General features: G+C 38.2%; 1 protein-coding gene across 2 annotated transcripts in view; it reads left to right on the top strand.

Moving 5' to 3' along the window:
• SESN1 (sestrin 1) overlaps positions 1-24,509 on the top strand; it is an 85,161-nt gene that overhangs the window by 24,928 nt on the left and 35,724 nt on the right. Inside the window, exon 2 of one of the 2 annotated variants that reach the window (XM_037391244.1) lies at positions 15,025-15,105. The exons of the other annotated variant lie outside the window; for it this stretch is intronic. The gene's annotated coding sequence lies outside the window, so the exon portion shown is untranslated. The remainder of the gene's footprint in view (positions 1-15,024; positions 15,106-24,509) is intronic. 2 annotated transcript variants of the gene reach the window in all.

Genomic DNA, 24,509 nt, shown 5'->3' with positions numbered 1-24,509 from the left:
GGAGAGAAATAGAAGGAGGTGAAAATAACCATATTACAGTCTTTTTCACATGTGCTTGCATTTTCCTTTCTTAGAATCCTAAAACATTTGAATTTGGGGGTAGGGTAGATGTTCTCATCAAGACACTGAGCTTTTTTTTTTTTTTTTTTTTTTTCTGGCCATCAAAACATTAGCTAGCTTTCTGAAGTGAGGAAGCTGTTCAGCAGAACACAGCAGTGCTGTGCCATATGTCAGGATACAAAGAACGACATAATGAAAGTATCAGGGAAATCGGGATTTGGCCATACTAGGATCTGGCCAGAAAACATGAACTTGACTAAGTCAAGAATGACAGCAAAACAAAACAAAAAAACCCAAACAACCAAACCCATTGCTTGTCTCAGTATATTTACTAGTCTCTTCAGCTAGAAATCGATAATGGGCTTTATTGTAAAGCATTCCTTTAAAATGGTGACCTTTGGGGCCAGGCTCGATTGGCAGACATTATGCTAGCACAACGGCAAGTTAGGCCTTTTTGAAGGGCATAGTCTAATAAACATACTCTGATTACATATTACTTCTGCCATCTTACAAGTCATGTTGCAAAGTGGGGCTAGCAGGAGGAAGAAAGGTGGAGAATGCCATCATCTTGACATCTGGTATGACTGCAAAGATGACCTTCTCAAAGGTGTAAAATCAAGCTCTGTGTTTTGCGGAAGGTAGATACAAAGTAACAGTCAATTTCTGCAGCTCCTCGCTGAAGTTCCCACTGTTCAGTTTGGGAACGAAGGACAAATCTAAGCCATGTTTTCACTTACATAAATGTTTTGTCTTATGAAATTCACGTGTACTTGATGTCGGGTGCCAGGCTGATCACGGCAGCTGTTTAAAATAGCACAGCAGATGGAACAAATAGAACGATTTACCGCACGGCTCGGCCGCCTCCCCGGGAGCAGCCGTGCACCGCCGGCACCGCCGAGACCCGCGGCCGGGCCGGTTTCCCGTCGGGGCGCTGATTGGGCGCGGAGGGCGGCAGCGCTGCGCGACAGCGCTGTGATTGGCCGGCCGGGAGCGCCCCGGGGCGGTGCGCTGCCTGCGGAGGAGATGCGGGCTTTGGTGTTTCACATAGAGATCTTTTATCTCGCGTTTAATATCCAAATAAACTTGAGCAAACACAGCTAACCTCTTTGGAACAGCTTTCGTACGTGTCCCAAATGAGTGGAATGAATTCAGGTTTTTGTGGGTTTGTGTGGTTGGGTTTTTTTTGTGGTTTTGTTGTTGTGGGTTTTTTTTGTTGTTGTTCCCCAGAGCACAGCGAAGTCTGTGAGTTGTCTAGATCTGTTGTTTCTATTTTTATGGGCATTTTTCTTGGATCTTAACTGGAGCTGAACGTTGTTTTCCAGCTTTTATGATGTACCGATTTCAGCTTCTACTGAAAGCAGTTATTTTAAAGCTGGTTTTATGTCTGCTCTGTAAAATATTATTTACACTTGCAATAATGCTTTTCATTGTTTTTGTAAATATCAAGATAGTATTTCTGATCATGTTTTAGTTATGGCTTTTTTTCATTTAAATAAATTTAAATAGGTCTGGAACTTGCTTGGATTTTTTTTTTTTTTGAAAGTTAAGGGTTTAAAACATTCTGAAGTCCTATGTAAAATAACTTCAGGCCATAACTGAATGAGAGATTTGCTGGAGAATGTTCCAGCTGAGTAAGTGTCTGGCATAACTGAATACATCAGAACTCATTAACCTACTTCCTCTCAAAAAAAAAAAAATTAAGGGAAGAAAATTATATGGAAAATACATACAACTTTTGTTGTGGTTCAGATGAGATGCATACAGAACCAGAAGGTTGTGACAAGCTAGTTTGTGAAGCAGGAACTTGTGGTTTTTATCAAGTAACAAGGGTTTGGACAAGCACTAAATACAGGAGTATTGACTATAGGAGTTATTGCCTTCAGGAAGAAGAGGCAAAGATACATAGGAGAATGAGAATGGAAATAGATCAGAGGGAGGATTAAAGGCAAGGGAAGCTGACTACCAGAAGGCTTTTTAAACTCAAGTTCAGCTTTTTCCCCACCCTGAATAATTGTTTTTGCTTCTGTTAAATTTAAATATGGCTAAAGGCAATAATTGGTAACAGTTAAATTGCCAATCAGCTTTAGAATAAGCACCTTTATTTTCTTTATATAGAATTAGCATTTCAAGATTTTCAAAAGACTAGCCTTGCTACATCATTAGTGTTGCTTAACCAATATTAAAAATTCCATTCTTAAATCTTTGCACTGTCAGTGATGGTATTATAAGCTTCCACATTATCCCATTAAAATTCCTTGCTCTTTGGAGTGAAGTGATGAGGAAATAACACCTGCACTTACAGAGGAATTACCAGCAAAGGATATTTTAAATTCTCTGATGCATTTTGTGTGTTTAAATTCTTAACCTAGAAAAGTGACTAAGAAAAAGCCTGCCTCAGAAGCTTGAAAAGTAAATACGTCATTCAACAGTTGCAGATGGAGGAATGGAATTGTTGATTTCTCACACACCCCCACACCCCCACCCCCCCAGTTATAAGCTATGTAACAAGCAGAAGTGACTTTTGCCATAAAGGAAACCTCTTTCCTGTTGGATAGGAATGGGAGAGCTAGCAACCTCATTTCTTTTATGCTCACTTTAATAACTGGTGACCGGAACATTTTAAAATTAGTGAGATGAGGGATAGCTGTGTGAAGGAGGGAAGCTTGTTCACTGATGCAGAGATTCCTGAAGACCTGCTTAAAGAAATGGGCTTCTTTGGCTGTTTTTCCCACCCCTACTTTTCTTTTGTAAGATGTAGGAAGTCCTGAGAAGAATCTTTTGTATCTATGCCTTAGGGCTGATAAAACAGTTGAGGGCTTCCTTGGTTTACCAGCATTATATTTGCATAACCTGAAATTTAGTAAGCCTAAACTGTGAATCTAGGCTTTAAAACCTGAATTTGAAAGGCAGCTATCGCTGTCTTCTAAACTGTATGAAAATTTTGAACTGTGGAGGCCTTAGCACAAAGTTCTCCTCTTCATGTAAATTTTGCTGCTGTTTAGCCCCTTTTGTGGAACAAAGGATGTATCTCTTCCCTTTCTCCAGGGGGGGAAAAAAGCTAATGAGGAAATTCTGAGAGAGGTTATTTTGTTATCCTGAGTGACATTCTCTTAACTTCCTAAAATATTTGCTGAAACTAATGTGGTTAGTAAAACTGGAAGCTGGTAGCAGAGAGTTTCAAAAAGTGTGGTTGAATAGCTAGATGGTGGTCCATACTGACAACTGCAAGATGTGCATGTAAGGAGAAACAAGTTCTTGTTTTACTTGCTGTGGTGCGCTGTGCTCTGTTTACTACTCAGAAAACAGGGAAATTACAATAGATTTGTCTGTTCTATGCTTGGTCAAATAGAAGACAAAGAATGAAATAAAGAAACCTCATAACAGTTAATCTAAGTTGTATTCTAGTTTAAAAAAAAAAATAGTCGAAGAATAACAAGAAGAGCAAATGGAGAAGTGAGGCAAGGGTGACCAGAAGGGTGGAAAATATTTAAATGAAACAGACTGAGAGGCAGGTTGGAATAGAATTGTGAAGGAGTGGTACGGCACAGTATTAAAGTACATAGTACTTTAGTAAGTAGTAGTGTAGAGAATGAGAAGTGTATTTCTGTGTTTCTCCCTATATGAAAGAATAAGAGCTTTCAGTATCATTATTGGGTGGTAGGTTGCAAGCAAAATGAGATGTTTTTGGGTTTTGTTTTTTGTTGTTTGTTTTTTTTTTTAAAGAAGGCACAACTAAACTTTGGAACTTTTTTTCTGTGGGCTAATATGACTGCCAGTAGCTTATACTGCTTCAGACAACTAGAGGCAGATTGGGAGAGGTTTTGGAAGGGTGTTAAGTGCACTGCACCATCTCTGGCTCAGTCTGAGTAGTGGATTGCTGGAGGCAAGCAAGGTGTGTGTTAGTAAGGCAAGTGAGCTGTGGAACTTCTACTTTATGCTCTTCTCTGGGCCTTCGGTATTGGTTGCTGTTCATCTTAGCACTATGACTGTGCCTTTGTCCCAAACACACAAGTAGCCCTCCCTCAAAAAACATTAAAAACTGTAGTGAGCCAGACTGCTGGGGCAGGGGAGGATTGCACTTGCAAGTAGAAAGAAAAATGACAAGGGTCAAAAATGTAAATGAGGGGACACAGAGTAAAAGAACCTATTAACAGGATTTACCTTGTTGAAGGTGTCCCAAGGAGGGTTGTTAGTGGCCATATGTTATTTTTCAGTGTTCTGCTTACATATGTGAACTGAGAAGTGAGGAACAAAAAGCAAACCCCATAGTTGCTGGGATACCCGTATAGCTGACTGTTCAACAGAACCTTTTCCCCAGTGTTTTGGGTCCTCAGGTGGGGAGAGATATAAGTAAAAAGAGGAGGGGACAAGTGCAACCAAAATGTCAAAATGATATTTTAAGGAGCTGATGCTTCTGGCTTGAGTGAGAGACTGTGTCCTTTCTGTAAAAGGACCCAGTGAAGAGCCATGAACCCACCTGTATCCACAGCCCCCAGGAAGAACTTCCCAGCTCATGTGCCCTGCATGCTTTATATTACCTCCCAGTAAAAGCAACCAGCACTGTTAAAGCTTTAATTCTCCTCTGTAACTTAACTTAAAATCTTTTTGAGATTTAAGACTTTTGTAGTGTTTCTTATGGAGAAATTAAACAGTCTTGTATACTTGATTAAATACTGTATGTTCATGTTAGCTGCTGTAGTGACAAGGTATATGCAAAAGGAACAGGGCAAGAAAATATTGATAGATGATGCTTTAGATTGAAACATTTATTTTAGTGGGTCTTATCATCCACTAAAAAGGAATAGTGCTTGTTGGAGAATTTGTTGACTCTTATCTCTGCACTGTTGTGGGTTTTACTGTTTGAAGGTGATGCAATTTCCTTAAATTTGGCCTAAGTGCAACATTGTCCCATAAAACTCCAGCCAGCTCCAAGTCATTACTTTGGTATCAGAGAAATTATGCCATTTTTAAAGGTAGAAGTGGAAAACTGTGTTAAATTTCTTGGCTTTGTTTACTTCTGGCAAGATTTTTAAGAAATTGAATTGCTAGGAGATTTGGTTTCTGTTCTTATCTCAACTGCAAAAAACCTGGACCAGTTTTCATCTTCAGAGCTGAATATGTTACTAAAACAATATTTTACAAGTCTGAGAAGAAGCTTTTAATAGTGGGTGATAGGTATCTAGAGATGCTGATAGGAAATAGCTTAGTGTTGGTTTGTTTGTTTGTTTCCCCAGGGAGGCTGTCACCTCACATTTGACTTGGTGTAACATCTGTGTCTCATTAACAAGTAAATGTAATATTTTTTTCTTTTTGATTTGTAGAGCAGTCCTGGATTTTATCACCTCACCAGTTATTTCCAATGCTTAAAAGGTGCGCAAGGCTTAGCATTGTAGGAGTCCTTAGACTGCAGAAAGCTCAAAACCAAAGACTGTGATTGAAAACTGTGTTCCTGAGGCATGGGGGAGGGGACTTTGGAAGCAGTTATTCTTTATGCCGGTGAGTGTTTCTAGATTAGGAATTAAATGCCCGTGAGGAGACAAGTGTGTTCAAGGAGATTTCCATCTGTTCTTTTTCCCCTCTGAGTGTAAAAAAGAGCATATCAAAGTTGCTACTTCTAATTTAAAAAATAAATTAAAAGTTATATGGGAAGAAAATATTACACGTACAGTCCTCTTCCTAGGAGAAGGGTTAGAGAGGAACATGGAGTACTAGTAGCTAAATTTCATGATACTTTACATACTGCTGTAGGCACTGATGTGCTGGTAATGGTAAAAGAAGATCCTACACAAAGCAGAACTGAGTGTCTCTGTAAAAATGGTTTAATGCCCTTGTTTGAGTCAGGTCGATCTGGAATTAGCCATTGTTATGAGTTTTATAGTTCCATTTCTATACACACCATTCAAATAATAAAAAATTACTGAGAAATAAATTTCAAACTTTGGCCATGTCCATTAGATTCAAGGAAACCAGGGATTATTTAGATTTGTTTTACTATAGACTAAGAAAATTCATTTAAGCCTTACATTTGATATTGATATGATAATGTAGTAGGGTGGTTGGTTTTGAAGCTGTTGAGTCTGATGTAGGGAAAGTTCTGTTCCTCAGTCTGATCTGTTGGTCCATTCTTGGCTCCCAGTAATCTTGCAGAACAGCAAGACTTACAGAAGGAAGTTGTAGGTTTTATTTGTTGCCTTCTGGTTCTTCAGCCTGTAGGCTCCACGTACTACAGATTGGTTTTAATTTTCATTTGAGATTCATACATTTAGAAGTTTTTATAATGAGGGCAGTGTGTATATACACACAACTAAAATGTCATCACATTTACTTGATTAAATAGAATGGAAGTTGCCAGTTGGGTAACACTGCACACAGGCAAAACCAAGTAAATGTTTAACAGCGGTTACAGTGGTTTGTAGGTATGTGTTTGTGTTACTTCTGAATGGCCTTCTCCCTAGTCTGCTTTAGAGCAAATGTAATGTGTATTTATATATATATATATATATTTGGGAGTCCTTGCTCTTGGCTTGTCTTTGCAATTGTCTTATATTTTTTTTTAATACCTTAATGTTGATCTGGAAAAACTAGCATGTATGAGTTACCCAGAATGAAACAAAAGAGATTTCTCCTTTTCAGCAGAGGAGACAAGCCTCTGCTTGTTGTGTTTCATCTTATCACCTCACTTTAGTGAAGGGGAAGAGATGGAGTGATAGAAAGGTGGAAGGCATCCTCAGGAAAGCTCCAATCTATTGTCTAGTGAAAATGAAAAGGAAGTTGCAGCAATTGAGATGGTAAACTAACTCAACAATAAGACAACAGATGGGGGTTCAGCAAGTACAGATGTTTGGCTGGGAAAATGGAAAGTGGATTGGTTGGGTAGCTCAGAGAAGAACTGATTAATTTCTTATTCTCAGAGGATGCAGTAGTTTACAAAAATAAATCTAAATTTAAGAGGAAAGAAAAAGTGTGAAGTCCTCTTGTGTGTAAGTTTCTTCTTTTAAATCTTTAAGGAAATGGTGAAGTTTTTAAAAAATGTTTGGATTTCTTTTAAAAGATAGAGGCCAGAATTTTATCCTTGAATGAGGGAAATGTTTAGCTTCAATTATGCTTACTTGTCCAGGATCTTTTGTCATGCAGCCCAGGGAATAGGCAGAGCACAAACATTTAATAAATTCTGGATTTTAATTACATGTCTCCTGGAGGAAGTAGGAACATATCTGTTGAGTCGGCAACTAAAAACTAAATAAAGAATTAGATTTTTATCAAATCTGTAGTGACTTCAAAGTAAGTTAATGTGAACTTAGTACCAATTTCAAACCTCAGCCAAAGTATTAGTTTCATCAGCTGTTTCATACAATGAAGAATCTTAATCTGGAAATGGAGGTGGAAGCCATACAGAAGTTAATTGCTTCAGGCTGGTTTTTGGAACAGCGTGTACACACCTGTCAGAAAGTGAGACCTGACAGAAGAAATCCAGAGTTCTAGTAACATGGTGTGGAGTGTTTGTACATGTGCGCGTATGTGTGCATATAAAACTGTTAGTTATCTCTGTGGGGTTAGATGTAACTTGTTCATAATACTGTGAACAGTCTAATTGATGACAATGGGGAGAGGATAGTAATTCCTGAATATACTAGCAGTCTGTACAGTCTGTGGCTAAACATGCATTAACACTTCTTGCTTCGGTACAGTATTCAGAGTTGGAACCCTGTCTTGGTGGCTATTTGAATTATGTTCCACGTACTGTGGGGCATTATGTGTTCTGTGAAACCCTTTAATCTTGTGTTTCTTGTTAAAATAAATCATAAGCCTGCTGTGATAAATGGCTGAGCAGGAAACACCTTGGTACCCTCAGTGCCTTAAAATAAGAGGTGAAAGAAATCTTTGCCAAAAGGAAGCTGATAAATAATTGCCTCTTACACAGAGGGACTGGGCTGAGTTACATCGTTCTGCTTCAAGTGGAAACAGCCAAAAATATGTAAACTGTTTGTTTGATCACTGTAGAAGTGCCAGTACTGTAGCTTAAAACTCCACGTCTCTATCTTTACTTAGAGAGGTGGCTGTAACCTCTCTGTATTGAAAAACTGAAAGAAAAGTATGAACCCCCTCAAAGTAAACATACTTAAGAGTAAAGAAAGACTTGAAACAAAAGATAGATGACAAGTGACTAATCTAATGTTTGAGGTCACTAAATCAGAGCTGGAGAAAACACTGAATATGGTTTGATTTGGGGGAAGTGCATGATTCAATAATTTGGATTGGGTGTTTGGCTTATAGGTCAAATAGAGCATGGAAATCACCATGTGTCAGGATATGGTTCGGTATTTTTGCACGTTCTAGGGCTCTTCTTTTTTCTATTTTATAATGCTACTGCTCAGAAATGTTTCTGTCAGTCTAAAATTTCCACACTACAAATTCTCCTCCATTTTATCCAGACTGTAGAAGTACTTTTGTCTTGTCATTACTGTGTCTTCATTTAGGAGTTGTAGCTACACCCATATTTCTTTCTAAGTTAGTATTGCTTTGTATTACTGAGGCAATATTATGTGCCAAACCTGCATAGATATGCCCTAACTTTTCCTTCGAAAGGATTTTTATGACCTTTTCTTTGAGAGAGTCTATTGATTTTTTGCAGCAGATCTTTTGATATTTGACCGAAGCACTACACAAGGGGCCTTTTATTTTTTCCATGGCTACCACTCAGATTTGTCAGGGGCATAAATTAAAAAGAAGGATTTCCCTTTGTGCAGTTACACACCTCTGAAAAATTTGCAGCAGTTGTGGGCATTGCCTAGGAATAGGGGAGAGCTGTCAGACTGGTTGTGAGAGTAGAGAATACAAGAGGGTAAAACCGGGCTCTTTCCACAAATTGGCAGTCTAGTTACGTAGTTATGGTAGATTTTCCTTTCCCTGGAACAAACACTACCATTGGAACACAGGTATAAATGTTGCTGTTCACTAGAATTTCTGGAGTCTAAGAGTCTGTGATGTGTAAAGAAACTTCTGCTTGGGAAGTTATCCTTGTATCCCAGGGCACCAGCAGCAGCTTTGTGGCACAGTGCCAAAGTTTCCAGGATTGAAGCTTAGTGGGAGTTTATAGAGGGTGCCGTTTGTGTTTGAAATGATTCATGCAACCTAAATTCTGTCCCTTGAGTGTTGACATTCTCTTCAATTATGTAGAAAATGTGATCCTCACCACAGTCAATGTCCAATTTAAATTCTGAAAATATGTACTAAAATTTTAGTCAAGGGCAAGTTTAGCATTTCCTCATGTCCAACTTACATCTTCTAAACTTTTTGATGTAGGATATTATGTAGATCAGGGACCACCAAGAGTTGAAAAAGGGAAGTTCCTGTATTTGCGTACATTGTCTCAGATCTCTGTTTCATTGTTGTAGTCTATTTTTGCCTTCCTGCAAGTTCTGGAAATGCTGAAACTGCAGAAAACAAGAGTGTGGTTTGAGCAACTGTACAGCAAATTCTATTTTAATCACTTTGATCAGCTTTATCCTACAGTGAAAGCTGTGTACCGTATCTCTTCATCATGGGGGGAGAAGGGGGAATTTAAATTGTAATTAAGCCCTATTTAATTTATGATTTACATATGAAAATCATAAATCTAAATATGTTACAACATTTCCTAGGACTGTCAGAGCATTATGAATCAATAAATGGTTGGCTGAACAGTTTTGCACCAGCAGTTAAAATACAGGCCTATCAGTACTGCTTCTGTGTCCGTGGATTCAGAATTAGGAAAAAAGACAGGAAATGTTAGTTTGCTTCCAGAGTGACAGCATTGCAACATGAATTTGATGTTAAGTAGAAAACTCAAACCTGTTCTGGATTCTGGAGGGCTGGGTATTTGATCTCCCGGGAATTTTATTTTGGCTGGTTGAGGTAGTTTGATTAGGAAACAGCTCTGCACTGCTGGTATTGGTACAGATACTGGAGTAAAAATAAAAACAGCCTGTTTGTTTTGTGACATCTAGAGTTGTTCTTCGTAGGTAGGTTGTATATGTTGTTAGCTTCCATGTGAAAATTAAGTATTGACCAAAGCAGACAACTCCTGGCTGGCCTGTTCAACTTTCCTGTAATATGGCTATGTCTAGCTTAGTAAGGAGAAGCTGCTAATACATCACTTGGGTAATAAATTTGCAAGAATTTTTAATTTCACTTCCAACTAAAAAAAAAAGTTTACAACAATTAATTGGAGCTCAGGAAATATGAGCTAATGTTAAATATCTACTTTAAAAGCAATTCTCCAAAGTACTTCCAAAAGTGATGCTTCTGTTGTACTGTCACTCAGGTTTCTGTTTTAGTGATACCACATTGTTCTTCCCTGTAGGAAGCAATGTTTATAAGACATCTGAAGTTCAATTCAAATACCAGGAACATTTAAAATAAGGATTTTAGAAGTGTTGAGAATCTTAGCAGTTTTGAAAGATTGTAATATTAAATTGCCATTTTTTTAAGTGGCTGTAAACTAACCAAAACATTGAAAAGAGGAGCAGAACCTACCTGACAATACTGCAAAAAATCCCCCATCCCCTAAACACTTGATCTCAGTATGCTTAGTGGAGCATTTTATCTCTCAGAATGTTTCCCGTGTTCGTTAGACGGCTCAGCTCCAGCAGTGGTTTAACATAGTCAGCTTGTTCTTTTCTTGTATGCCTTGCTGATAACGTTATCTTTCTCTATATTATTCAGGTCTGTAATGTGTGCCCCATATCATAGTTTCTTCTTCCCTGCACATCCCTGAGAGATATTTCTTCACATATCTAAACTCTTCCATGCTCTGTTGTTTCCATATCACATATAGAATAAGGTTTTATCTGTCTGTCCCATGAACTCAAAATCTCATTCAGGCAGAAATGGGAATTCAGGTTTGAGGTGCTCTAGTACTATTTTTTTTAAAGGGCTCTTTTCCCTATCACCCTCTGCTCCATGGGTGCCTGGACTTGGAGCACTCTTATAGAAACATATAGTAGATATACATAAGATTACAAATCCTAATTATTTTATTACTGAGATTAATGTAAGAAAACCATAGGCCTAGCTGGTATTATGAAATCACATTTCCACTCTGAAGAAATTCAGGATCTTCTGTTATTCTTCTACATGTGACTTCAGCCTCAGATCACTGTGTTCTTTCCATAGCTGGATTCTTGTCTAACATGTACCACACTTAATTAACTCTGTGTGTAGTTGCTTTTGTTCACATGTCCCTCCTGCATTCCCCTGCACCTCTTAGCAGTCTCTGAAAGCTCGATAACCTTGTAATGTAGCATGCTTTCATTCTTCTGTTTGCGGACTTTCCAATCCCCAGGTCATCATCCCTTAGGACTCCTTTTTGAGTGTTCCTGTCCCAGCTCCAGTATGTATCTAATCTAACTGAAATTTAATCTAAGTATATATTTCTTCTAATTTCACTGATATATTTATTCAAGGCTATAAAGTATGAGTGTATTCTTTATCTCTTTTAACTTAACTTACTCATGTCTTCCAAATCAGCAAAAACGTCCTAAGGTTCTCTGTGTTATGAGTACATATGTTGTCTTGGCTACTCTGGAGTCATATATGTTTGCAGCATAATAAATCTTTTTAATTTTTAGATTTTTAGGAATCTTTTGTACAGTAATCTTAATTTAAAAAAACCCAAAACCTAGTTATATTTAAGTTCTGTTTTCCAACCACTTTATAATTTATATTGACATAGGAAATGCCATTCTTACTAATATTTTGTGACAACGTTATGACAAAAATATTGAGACCTATAGCCTGTAAGCTATAAGCTTGTCAAATATGCTATTTTGCTGTCACAGAAAAGATCCAGCTATACTAGCAATCTTAAATTTTCTCCAGCAGACAGGTAGCATGAATTGGTTACATTGCTGAAGTCCTTCTGCTGAGCATCCAGTAAGCAGCCTTGACAGTGTTTTGGAGTACGACTTGATGCATTGCTGGCCAAAGGGAGAATTTGTTCTAGCAGTAGTTATTAGGATGGACTGAAGGGTAACTCATTATGACAATAACCACACATAGAAACATAATCTATTGTTGGAAATTTTTTTCCTGGTTGTTGCTGTAGGGAAGGGAAAGATTCCTTTGGAAACAGCCCATACAGTAATTAAAATGTAAACACTGACTATATGTAATGTACAGGGTGGATTTAGACATGGATTAATCAGTACAGCAATAACAATAAAATGTATGCTTGCTTTTTGTCACATTCCTGAAAGCAAAGTGACTTTGGAACTGCTCTGTCAGGCAAGTCTGAGCCTATGGAGGGACAACAGAAAGCCTCGGGTACAATTAACATGAAACACGTCAGGCAGCCTTTAGGGAAAGTAAAATGTCATTTTTTTCTCCCCAGATGAGTTTCATTTCACTTTGCACATATTTCATGCCCAGAGCCTTTTTCAAGAGGCAACTCGCCATTTCTTCCCTGATAGATAGTTACCATCTTCTGCCTGCTATGTTCATTTTTCTCCTTGTGTTTTTACTGTCCCTATGGCCCCAAGTTTCTACTTGCCAAGTCTTAAAGCTCCTTTCTTACTTTGTGGAATTGAAGGAATGATGGCTATTGCCTTTGAGGTACCTGAAACAGTATTCTTTCTGCCTGTTTCTGCATCAGGTCACTTTTGTATTCAGTCCCTTTGTCGTCTCTCCTGCTGCAAAATGCAGAGACCAGGAAGCATCTAATACAATAGCTGAGGGAAAGAAGTGTTTAGGCTGCTAGGCAAGGTTAGAGAATTGTGATAATCTGATTCAATCTCTTGTGGATGTAGGTCATGGAGTTTTGTTTTTCTCCCTGAAAAATCTCCTAATCTTGCTTAAAAAAATTGAAGCAGTGGTCTCCATTTCCTGTAGTAAGAGCTTTCAGAGTTCAATTGTTCTTGCTGCTAGGAAATAGTATCTCTGCAAGATACATATGTGTAAAGTCAAGTTTCCATTCACAGCAGTTTTCTGTGAGTTAATTTATGAATCTGAAAAATCTTGATTTTTTTCAGTCTTTCTCCTTCTCAGACATCTTAGAGATGTGTATGTGGATAAATGTATATGTGTAGGTATGTATATATGCAAAAAATCAACTCACCTCTCAACTTTCTCCTTCATAATTTGCCTAGACCAAGGTTTTTAAGCTGTTTACTGACAGGCCCCTTTATCAAGTCAAACAGGAGCCATAAAGATCCTTCCAGTATTTCCAAATAATTTTTGACACCAGGAAAGTTGTCATATTCTTAAACAGTCAGATCAGCATAAAGTATACAGGAAAGGTTGTTGTCTGTTCTACCTGACACTCCTACTTTTATACATTTTAGATCAAATTAGCCTTTCAGGCAGCTGAACCACACTATAAATGCACAGTGGAGCCTGATCCACAGTTCCCAGTGTTCTTTCTGGAGTTAGTGCTTTCCAGTGTGTACATGTTGATTATTTTCTTTGTCCTTATGTGTGGGATAGCTAGCAATATTAACATATGTTTTCATAGAACCACAGAATAGGGAAGGTAGGGAAGGACCTGAACAGATCTGTTAGATCTATCACGATGCTGCAGGGAAGAACCGATCGTTACATCTAGGCTGCGCACGAAAAGTTTATCTGTTTTAAAGACTACCAGCAGTCAAGACTGCAGAATCTCCTTTCTTTTCTCAGTCTCCTCCTCCTTAGGTCGTATGTCTTTGTAGTGTTTTGGCTTTACTCGTGTTCCCTCCCAGTCTTTTTCTCAGTCATCTTTTTTAGGCATCTGATCACTTTTGTTGGTGAGAATACAGAGGACAGCATTCAGTTCACGTCTTGGATATGCATTGACCAAAACAACGGGGTATTCCTGCAGAGTAGAACAGAGAGGTTTGCTTCCTATGTCTCTTGCAAGCTAAATTACTGTGTATGAATCACATTAAAGTCTTGGTTTTTTTTCATGTCGACCTCATGATACCATAATCCTTTATAACCTCAACTCTTTTCAAGCAGAGTGTCTCTAGTATCTTGTTTCCCTTTCCTGTCTTTGTATAGTTGGTAATTTTTATCAGAGAGTAATAATTTAAATCTCTTCCCTAAGATTTGTGTTCCCTTTAAGTGATTTCAGAACAGTTCTCCAATTTGTCAGGAACCTTTAAAAGTTCAAGTTTGTCGACTCAGGTTCCCTCTGTCCTTGCAGGCTTTGTATTATCGGTTCATTAATGTAAGCGTTCTCTCTATCCCATAATTCAGGTCACCATTCTGTGTAGAATCAGATTTAAGGGGCGCTTGCTGTGGAATCTCATGCACTGCGTCTTTTCTTGCTGGCAGTGAGCCATTTATGGCTGCTCTTTCAGCATAAGACAGTTTTATGTTCATACTGCTGTAGTCTCAAGAAAAAATTTCCTTAGGTTGAAGTCATAATTGTAACATGCACTACAGTCTTCCCTTCTTTAAATCTACTGTTCTGTTGTGGAAGGCAAGTTAGAAAGATCTGGTGAGGATCTCTCCTCAGCATGTACATCAAACTGATTTTTGGCTTTTGCTCTGTTGCATATTATCATCTAGGCACTTACAAACTTTTGCTGAATTTTTCTTTTTTTTTTTTTTTTTTTTTTTCCTGTTCCATGTTTTTTCAGGAATTGAAATTCAGCCGGCTGAACTGGTTCCTTTTTTATTTCTTTCTTTAAATAAAAGCAGTGTTTCTTGTTTCTTTGTTTTTTGGTATTTTCCTCATCCTCCATAAATTCTTGAAAATAACACCAGCCATTTCAGTCAATTCTTTATATATTTAAGGTGAAATTAAAGAAGCCTGGCCAATTTAAAAAAATAGCTTAAATACACTCTGGCCTGACTTTCTGTCTTCTAGTCTGACAATTTGTGTTGATGTTGAGCTCTGAGGGTTAAAAAAGGAAGTTTAGATGGTTTTGTATGAGTATGTTACCTTTTTGTTATTTTTCCATTCCACTTATCTCCAAATTTCAAAATTTTTGCTTTTAATTCCAGGATAGGAGGACAGTAGCTGCTGAAATACTGGACCTTCTGCATTTCTGAGTTTTTGGCAGTCTTTTCACCTTTCAGGGCTATGTAAGTGTGTGTTCTATGATATAGCCATATGTCCATGTGTTACCTATGTCACAACATCTTGTTAGGACCTAATTGCATATGTTAGTGGAAACAGCAGCTGTACCAAATAATTCAAGTTATTTTTGACCATTAACAATATAGATCAAAATATGATAAGCAAGCAGGAATAGTGTTTGGATTATGGACGGAAGATCTAGACAAGGATTTTTATTAAGATAATATCAGGCTAGCTTTGCCTTGATACTTGAACTCTAACTGAATGATAGGTGGTTTATACCAATGTTTTACCGGAGAAGCAGCAATGTGCACTCTATTTGCCTTGACTTACTATTTAGGTCTAATAAAAGAGCAGGAAGTCAGCTATGGCTTTTGTAGCTGAAACCAGTTTCCTTGTCAGGAAAATGCTTTTATTTAAAAAATACATACTGTGTACACACATACTCATGCATTATATTATGGCTAACACAAAAAGTTTTAAACCAGATTTCTGAAAAACAAGCTTTTGATCCATTTTTGTGGAAGAAGGTCTTCTCAATTTGTGAATAGCATTTAAACAGTGCAGTAGTCCCTAGGTTTATCAAATACCAGTGAATTGTTTACCAAAGTCCCAGTAATTTACAATCAGATGAATGACAAGAATCTTTTAAAGATTTGGATTTTTTTTGTTTATGCAGGCATATTTGAAAAGATGACTTTTTTCAGAATCTGAAAAACAGCTAAGTTTTCTTAGCAGTAGACTTTGACAATGTTTGTCTGATTAAGTTGAAAATGAAATGTCTTGTGCCAAGTGAATACAGAAGTTCCCTTATAAAGGAATGGTTGCATCATGCTAATTTAAACTCTGAATAAATCTGCAAATACATTTAATTTTTTTGCAATATAACTGTATATTTTGCCTCAGAAGTTTGTAATATATTTGTATTTATTAAACAAAGTAAAAACAAAATAGCTTTTCCTAAAAGAAGATGAGTGCAGCCTACCAATGATTCTTTTCTCCTTCATTTTCTGCAAATCCCCTTTTGATCTGGAATGAAATCCTTTTGTAGCCACTCTTTATTGCCATTTCTCCTTGTGCTTACCCAGATTAGTATTATTGTCTAGCAGTCAAGTCACGGCCTAAGACCTGGGCCAGAGGACCAAAGAGTCTGGAGCAAAGTGTCTGGTCAACAAGGCTGCCACTTAAACCAGAGACACTTGCGCTTGCAAGCCTGTGTCACGGCTGGACGGAGCTGGTATGGGGAGGCAGGTTCTGTGTTACAGCTCAGGCTTCCCTATCGAAAACAAAGGCTGAAATTCTACTTGTAAACCATTAGGCAGGTGTGCAAAAAAGACAGTATTCCTGGAAACAGGCTGGTTGGCAGGGCCTTTTAGATATTAAAGCACAATGGCAAAATGAGTCATGCCAGGCTTGGTTATACACACTGTAATTTATGACCAGAGTTTTACACTGCAATTTTAAGCAAGTATCTGTACTAGTTCTCTAGTAGCTCCAGTAAACAAGACCTGAATTTCCAAATTGGCAAATAAAACTTCCTTTATTTCTCCCATTTTTTTGAAGGGGGAAGAAGAGCATATCACACAGGCTTTCTAGACCACTTTTAAAGACTGTTGCAGATCCATTTAAACTTTTGTGCTAGTCTTACTGAGTAACACAGCATATGTTTTTGGGGTAATGTAACCCATGTCTTTTTGCCAATTTGTTTAGAAAAATGATATGCATTAAAGTATTTGTATTATACAAGTGTTTATCATAGATAGCATTTCCAAAGATTAATAACAGAATATATCAAAATTTACTGTATCATTTTAAGCTGTTATCACACAGGCTATAGAGCAAGCAGATTTCTTTGTTTTGAGGTTTATGATTTGTCAGCTGTAGAACTTCTTCATTGTGCTGGAAGACACGCAGCAGAGAATGCCAGTTCCCCTTCATGCTTTGCTTGTGCATTCTTTGAAACCATATTATTACAGATCAGGTAATGTGTGGTTTTGGTTTTGAGGGTTTGAGAAATGTTTGAGAAATAGAGGAGGCAGTTTCTTCAGCATGCAAACTTTGTGGATGCCCAGGTAGTGGCTGAGTGATGCCTTGAATTTCTTTTCTGTCCTCCCCCTTTTATACTCATTGTATGAAATCAGCATTTTGACAATAAATTGACATCAGTAAACCAGCAGAATTTTTTGAGTGCAGCTACAGAGCTGATTTTGAATTACAGGTAAACAAAGTGCAGATATTTGGATTATGCATATTTAAATTTGCTGATTTGGGAGCTAAGCTTTTCATAAATAGCTTGTCTGAAGCTGAAAAGGGCCAAAATTTGGAATCTTGCTTGGCTCATCCAGTATTGATAGGCAGTGTGAAGTTCAAAAATTTAAACTTCAGACTTGCAGTTTTCATGTTTAAAGCCCAGAATTGCTTGCACGTATGTCACTCACCCAGAGCTTTTGTTATCCTAGCGAATATGAGGATGAAGAATTGAAACTGGATTTCTGTCTTTATTATAATATACTCCTACAGTGTCTCTTATCAGATCTTAAAGTGCTTACACTTTCACAAGGAAACCACAGCAGTAGCTGTTCCCAAGCTGACTTGACAGTACTGCAAGTACAGCAGCATATGTTTACATATTTTTGTCTGTAGTCTGTTTTGCAAATGTTGTTCCATACATAACCCAGCTAATCAGTAAAATACAAGCTCTTTTGAGTCCTGATGTAAATAAATGTAGGCTGGCTTATAAAAGCTTCTTATTGATTTGGCTTTCTCTTTCTTGTTTAAGCCATTTGTAAACAGAGTTTTAAAAAAGTACACACATAGTTTGTGACAGTTTAACCAAACCCATTTTAAATAATCAATAGCAGTTTAGCTACAAATACTGCATATAGCTAAGGCTATAAAAAGACTGCTTTCTCAATGGATTTCATTTCCTCTCGCAATAGTTACCTGCTGAGCATAGCAACTTGGATGAATGCTCTCTGGTTTTGACTTCTGACAGTCTGATGAATTCTCTAGAGTAAGAATGAATCTGATGGTCATCCAGGATTGAGCACCATCAGCAAAGCTATTTTAGCTGCTTGAATTCTGATACCATTTCTAGTTTTATATGGTTGTTAATGATCTGAAGAGAGTGATATTGCAAATATGTATCTGGGATGTAACTTGACCTTCGTTATGACTGGATGTCTTCCAGGAGGCATAGGGCTGTTTCTTACATTAAGAGGTGGGATTTACTAGCTCTGAAATGGTGAAAACAGTGTCACAGTTACACAGTTCCTGCACTGAAGTTGGCTTGCATTCATACGCCTTCCTGCACTGTGTTCATACGCCTTCTTGCACTGGCACAGCAAGTATAAGCTACACTCTGTAGACATGCACTTCAGACTTTTGGATCCAGATGAATTTGCAAGCCCAGCTGTGCAACTGTATGAAACCTTTTTTAAAAAGCTTTTGTTTATGGACTAAGTATATTTCATATGGAATCACTGAGATATGGTGCAAGGGCAACCAAATAATGCTGCTTGAACACAACTACATTTTAAAGCAGATGTAAAAGAACTTTTTTCAGACACAAACTGCGGAAAAAGAATTGCCTCTTGACGATAAAATGAGCTTTCAGTTTCAGATAAGTACAGTGCTTGGATAAGTAAGATTAACGTATTTAAAGAGGACAATAGTAATATAAATTATGTGAGATCTTTGTAGAATGGGATTTTGTATTGAATTTGATTACATATGTAGGCTTTTCTCCTTCATGGGTTAGTATACTAATTCATATTATAATTTGACCAAAAAACAGATTTCAGTCTTTTTTCCCTAAGTATTCATTTACTGTTACAATGTTATGGTAGTTCTGAGAAGTTAGTCATTGACTGGGTTCCCACTGTGGTAACTGCTCTAGCATGATGTTTTCTTTCTGCTGCCCTCCAGTGAGACCGTAAGCTTCTAAGTAGGTGAAAGACATGTCTTTCTAACTTTCTCTGCATGGGATATTGTTCTGTGTAGATAGAAGTGCCTGATCATTGCTGCAAACTGAGTCATAATGATGAGTAAGCAGCCAATTTAACAGAGAAGAAAATCTAGCACTGATTGAAAAATAAAGGTGGAAATAGGAGTTACATGCATGACTATGGCAGCGCAGGCACAATGTTTTTATGTAAAGAGTTCTTGAAAGGAGGCAGGGAGTCCTAAGTTACTTGTAGGAGAGGAAAGGGCTAATACCATTGGGTGTGGAGAGATCTCCAGTTTTCCAGCAATCTTCTTTCCCTGTCTTTACTGTGTCATTGTACACACATCCTGTCTCTGGCACAAATGGTCACAAATTAGTCTGAGGCTCCAGCGGAGGGAAAGATACTCATCTGAGCCATATCACTGTCTGCCAGAGCTGCACTCACTATTGTTTCCTCCTCTTTTTGCTGTGGGATTGATTTTTGTTGTCACATACTTTCAAAGGTGAGCAACCATTAGTGTCTTCTAGCTACTGGAGGCAGATGGAGAGCATGCAAGGTGTAGCTAGCTGCTCTATGGCTGCACATGCTGAATGGTAGTCATCTTGGCTTTCCTGAGGCAGCCATGGCATTTTGGAAGATCCATGTAAATGAGCTTACCCACTGTGGTATGTATCAAGTTTCTGCCAATCTGTATTCTTTCTTTGGGAACAGACTAGAGGTACCAGCTAAATTAAATAGAACATGGGACGTTTAAATAAAGGTCTTTCCTTAACGTCACAGCAGAATGTTTTGTAGAGCCACATGGTGAAACAAATTGCAGGGAAGAGAGCTAATGGCCTTTCTGAGAACTTGATGTGCATCTGTTACTTTCCTTTGGATCAGGCTGTACCCGTATTGGCTCTTTTTAAGGCAGCACTGGCTGTCTTGATTGACAAGTAGTGCTGCTTCTGTCAAGTTGAATCACCTTCAGTATCATTCCCTTAGGTGACTGTCTTGTCTCTTTCTTTTTGTGCTTACCTTGGCTTTCGTAAGTTCCAGTGCTTGGAATCTTTCACAGATGCTTACATCTAACCATCTGGCTCACCTCTGACTAGAGCCCTTTTTTTCCTTCCCCTTCTCATCCTCCTCTGTCTTTTCATCTAGAAGCTGGTTGGGATTCTCTTCACTGTCCTATTCATTCAAGTTTGATGGAAGCTCTTTCTCCTCTGCTCTGCATTTCCTCTGTAATAGTTAGAAATAACCTTTCACGTTGACTAGTTATCCATTCATCACCAACATCTCACCCTAGCTGGGTTCTGTGCTTCCACGCTTCCGTTTCACCTCTACTTATAAAACTTGAACAAAGTTTCCAAGCATTACTTCCCTTAATCAAGTGTGACAAGTTTTTTGAAATCTGAATGTCAGGCACTTGGGTGAAGTCTTGCTTGGATACTCACCAGTCCTGCTTTTGTGCAGATTTTTGTGAGTATATTGAGGGTTCTCAACAAGCCTTTTATTAACAGCTGTGTGTTTTTGTTTCCCTTTGCGTGTGCATTGAGAGGCTTGCTGATAACCATCTCTGTTCTTTGATGCAATGACAGGGCTACTACTGTTGTGTGAGAAAAAAACCTAAATGGGCCTTCCAGGATGTAGGACAGGATTGCTTTCTGTTTGCAGAGTTCCTGTGAGCAGAGAAGAGGGATATAACTGTAGTTAAATTGCCAGCAAAAGAAACAATGGAAGAGTGCATGGGTGACACGTTCCTTCTGAGCTTCAACTACTGTTAAGGAAGCACAGTTGACTGTTAAGTGTCTGTCACTAGACCTTTCTTGCTGCTGCTCTTCAGTGTGGAAAAGTCTAGTCCTGGCTTGAGAATGGAGAAAAAGATACGAAAAGTTAGGAGCTGATTCTCCAGTGGATAACCTGTGGATTTGTTGGATCAGCTAGAACTGGGCATGCCAAAAAACTACTTGAGAGAGGACTTTCAGCCTCCAGTTGTGCCAGGGTGAGGGGAATGGAATTCCTCCCTCTTTAAAGAGCATGCATCAGCAGTGCATTAGCCACTACTTGTCCTCTTCTTCAGTAGCAGAGAGTTGCACAGAGCAAGTAGAATGTTTTGCCTCCATCTTCTGAGGCAAAGATGAAGTAACGAACTTGCTGTCCAAAGCCATTACCTGTCTGTCTCTGAAGAAGTAACCTCTCCCCCTGTTAGAGTAACTAATAATGGAGCTGCTGGAGAAGAACAAGAAATACTCAAGAATTAGCAAGAGCTGTTGCTAAAGTGGGAGTGTATGGAGATGGCACCTAAGCCTTTGGAAGCACTCTTTCCAGTGGTGTACTGCAACTGATTTTATTAGGGAGAAGGAAGAGCGTGCTCTGCGCATTTTTTTTTTTTTTTTTCCCCTCCTTCTTCCCCTGCCCTTATCCTCTGCAAAATGTTGTTCTCAGGAGCAGTAAGATTGCGTGCTGCTGCTTTTCCTAGTAGCCTTATTCCCCTGCTTGGAAAAAATTATCACAAAGCCATTGTTCTTTAGAAATTTTAAATCACTTGTTTTTTTATCCTTGTCCCCCTGCTTTTCAGTCACAAATCTACTGTGGACCTAAAAGAACTGAGAACAATAATGCTTTGAGCCTCACTGAAGTTGAGACACCTGCTGTCAGCTGTACTTTGTCAGGCACTATATTTGATGCTGTTTTCTCTAGATTTGCATTTGTTTCACTTTATATCTGGATGAAAATACAGTTGTAGACACACAGCAGCAGCATAATAGAAGTCTCTCTTAGTAATATATTCTGTGAGAACTGGTGGAGTGTTGAATTCTTCAGCAGTTAGAAAGAGACAATAATATTTTTTGTTTGTTTAACACTGACGAGTCATTCTGTGAACACAGAATAATTCAGATAATGATACCAGGTAAAATTTAGATTTTAATGATGAGGATATTTGAGCACTCTTTACCTTGGGAGTCATAGTGTGTCTATCATTAGAGGCCTTCAAACAGGTTGGGCAAACATCCATCAGGATGACAAAGCTGTAGCTGAATCTGCTGAAGCAGGAGGTTAGTCTTGATTAGGCTTTCAGGGGTCCCACCTGTCCTTTTTCTTTATGTGGGATAATTTTGTAATTTCCTTGTGACTGTTTCTTAAGTATTCTGCATGGTGAGCTGCACAAATTTTTCAGATGTGTTTCTCTTAGTGGTCATGGAGATTAAATAATTGAAGAATATGTACATTTTTTCTGTCACTTTCCATTAGACATTTCTGTACCCATCAGGTAAGCCAGGCAGAGTTCAATAACTATATATTGAAACTAAACAGCTGCTCACTTCACAAAGTTACCTCAAAATAACAAAGCTGTTGGCTAAACCTCTTTATCACTTGGCTAGCACAGAGTTTTTCTCCGAAATCCCACTTAATCCAGAGCATGTATCTCTAAAATAAGTTGTCTAACCAGTATTTCTTCTCCTGCTCTGGTATTTATAGCAGTGGAGCCTTTAAGAAAAGAATTAATTGCTATTGTGGTAGGGGTAAAAACCCCAACTAAAATCTTTTAGCAAATGTTCTAAGCTTGTTCTTTCTTTTTTGGATAAAAATAGTGTTGCAGCTGTGATAACAGCACATGAGATTTGTGAAGAGAGGTAGTAGCTTTTCTTAATGAGCTCATATAATTGATAAAAGTAGATAAGCTTTTAAGCCTGATCTGAAGTAGAGCTTGCCCCCTGTAGTTTTCCAACTACATTAGTTGATCTAATGAAATACATTATTTAAAAATAAACCTTATTTTTCTTACAGGATTCTTTGGTAGATACTTTGCAAACCAGAAATTTTGTATTCAGTGATCTTCCTATTTTACTCTTGTGGGATTTCTGTTCTTCAACACTGTTCCACATGAAAGAGATTTCTGCTCTAAGTATTGTTAATGGAAGACATAGTATAGGGGAGACTAAATGCAGGTAAATAGGATTTACCCTCTTCTAATTTGGGCAGAACTGGGATTTAGTTTGTGAGAGCACTAGACAGTTGCATCTACCCATTCTTGGGTTTTTGTGATGTTCTGGTAGACCTTGTGAATAACCAAAGAATTTTCGGTCAGTTTGCCAGCAAGTAAGTAACATCTATTGGTTTAAGGAAGAAGGTACATAAATATTAATAACTTCTTTCAAAGGGTTGGGAAGTTTTTTGTCTTTTCAGAATTTAAATTCACTTTCACTGTAATGTCCAGGGAGCTTTAAATAGTACTTCTCCAAAATCCATTCATGAGGAGATTCTGTCCTGTTCCAACAGTGTACGTTTGTTCAAATAGGGCACTCTGAAGTGCTGTTAGTTCTTGCCTATAGCAGCAGAATACTTCCTAATTGAAATAGGTATTCAGAAAGGAAGATTGCTGGGTTTGGAAATACTGTTTAGAAAAATTATTCTTCAGAGTATGGTATGCTGAATTACCACAATAGCAAACCTCTTCTTTGAAGGAACCCTTGTTCTTTCCATAGATTTTCTTTATGGAAAATAGGGGGGAACCCCTAAAAGCCCTAGTTATGTGTTTCCAGGCAACACAGTAAATATTCTTCATAGAATAACCTTAAGTATGCTCAGAAGCTTGTCATATTTGTGTGGCTGTGCTGTGTTTACACAAGCTGCCTAGGTGAGGTCACTTGCTTTGCAGTGTGATTGGTACATGCCATGCTATTAGCAGCTCTGCTGCATGGAGACCTGGCTATTCATAAATGCCCAACTCACATCATGAGGTTACATTGAGGGAGCCAAACTGCACTTTTTGAGACCATAATCCTCTAGCTACGTGCACTGAAGCAGAGGACCTGTGACTAATACTCTTAAGGAGTTTCAATGAGGCAGATGCCTGGCTGCATTCAGATGCAAGGTGTTTTTTCATTTTTTTAAGGTTCGCCTCATCTTTCGTAGCTCTTAGAGAATGGCAATCCAGTCCTTTTTGTCGTCATATAAACAAGTAGCAGCACTAATAAACAGGGAGATGCAGCTATCTTATCTGTGCTGACTTTGCAGCCCAGACAGAAATAAGTACCAAGAAGCCCTCCTTTTTTAAGCAGTAGAACTGCATAAAAGTGTGATGAGCTTTAAGGAGGAGTTGGTTTTGCTACATTTATTTCCATCTCCTTGATATGGATTCCCTGGGTATGACATCCAGAGTAAGGAATGGACCATGAGCAAGTTACTGCAAAATGAATAGTCACAAACGTGTTTTGAATGACAGTATCCTTCTTACCCTGTAGGATATAAAGCCATGCTTAGAAAATGCAAGGAGTAACACTCATGAATACAGAGAGTATACAGTAACCAGATAACAACTGTATGATGAAATCTGTTGGAAGGAGGCATTCGTCAAACAGTATTTGTCCTAGGGCTTTAGCTTCCTCACCTACATGAAGTTAAGGGAGAGTGAGAAGATCGCTGTTATCAAGGTAGTTTCATGCTCTGGCATACCAGTGGAAACAGGGTTGTGTTGA

Source organism: Falco rusticolus, chromosome 6 (genome assembly GCF_015220075.1).
Source record: "Falco rusticolus isolate bFalRus1 chromosome 6, bFalRus1.pri, whole genome shotgun sequence".
In the NCBI taxonomy this organism is placed as follows: Eukaryota; Metazoa; Chordata; class Aves; order Falconiformes; family Falconidae; genus Falco; species Falco rusticolus.
This window is presented reverse-complemented; position numbering and strand designations above follow the sequence as displayed.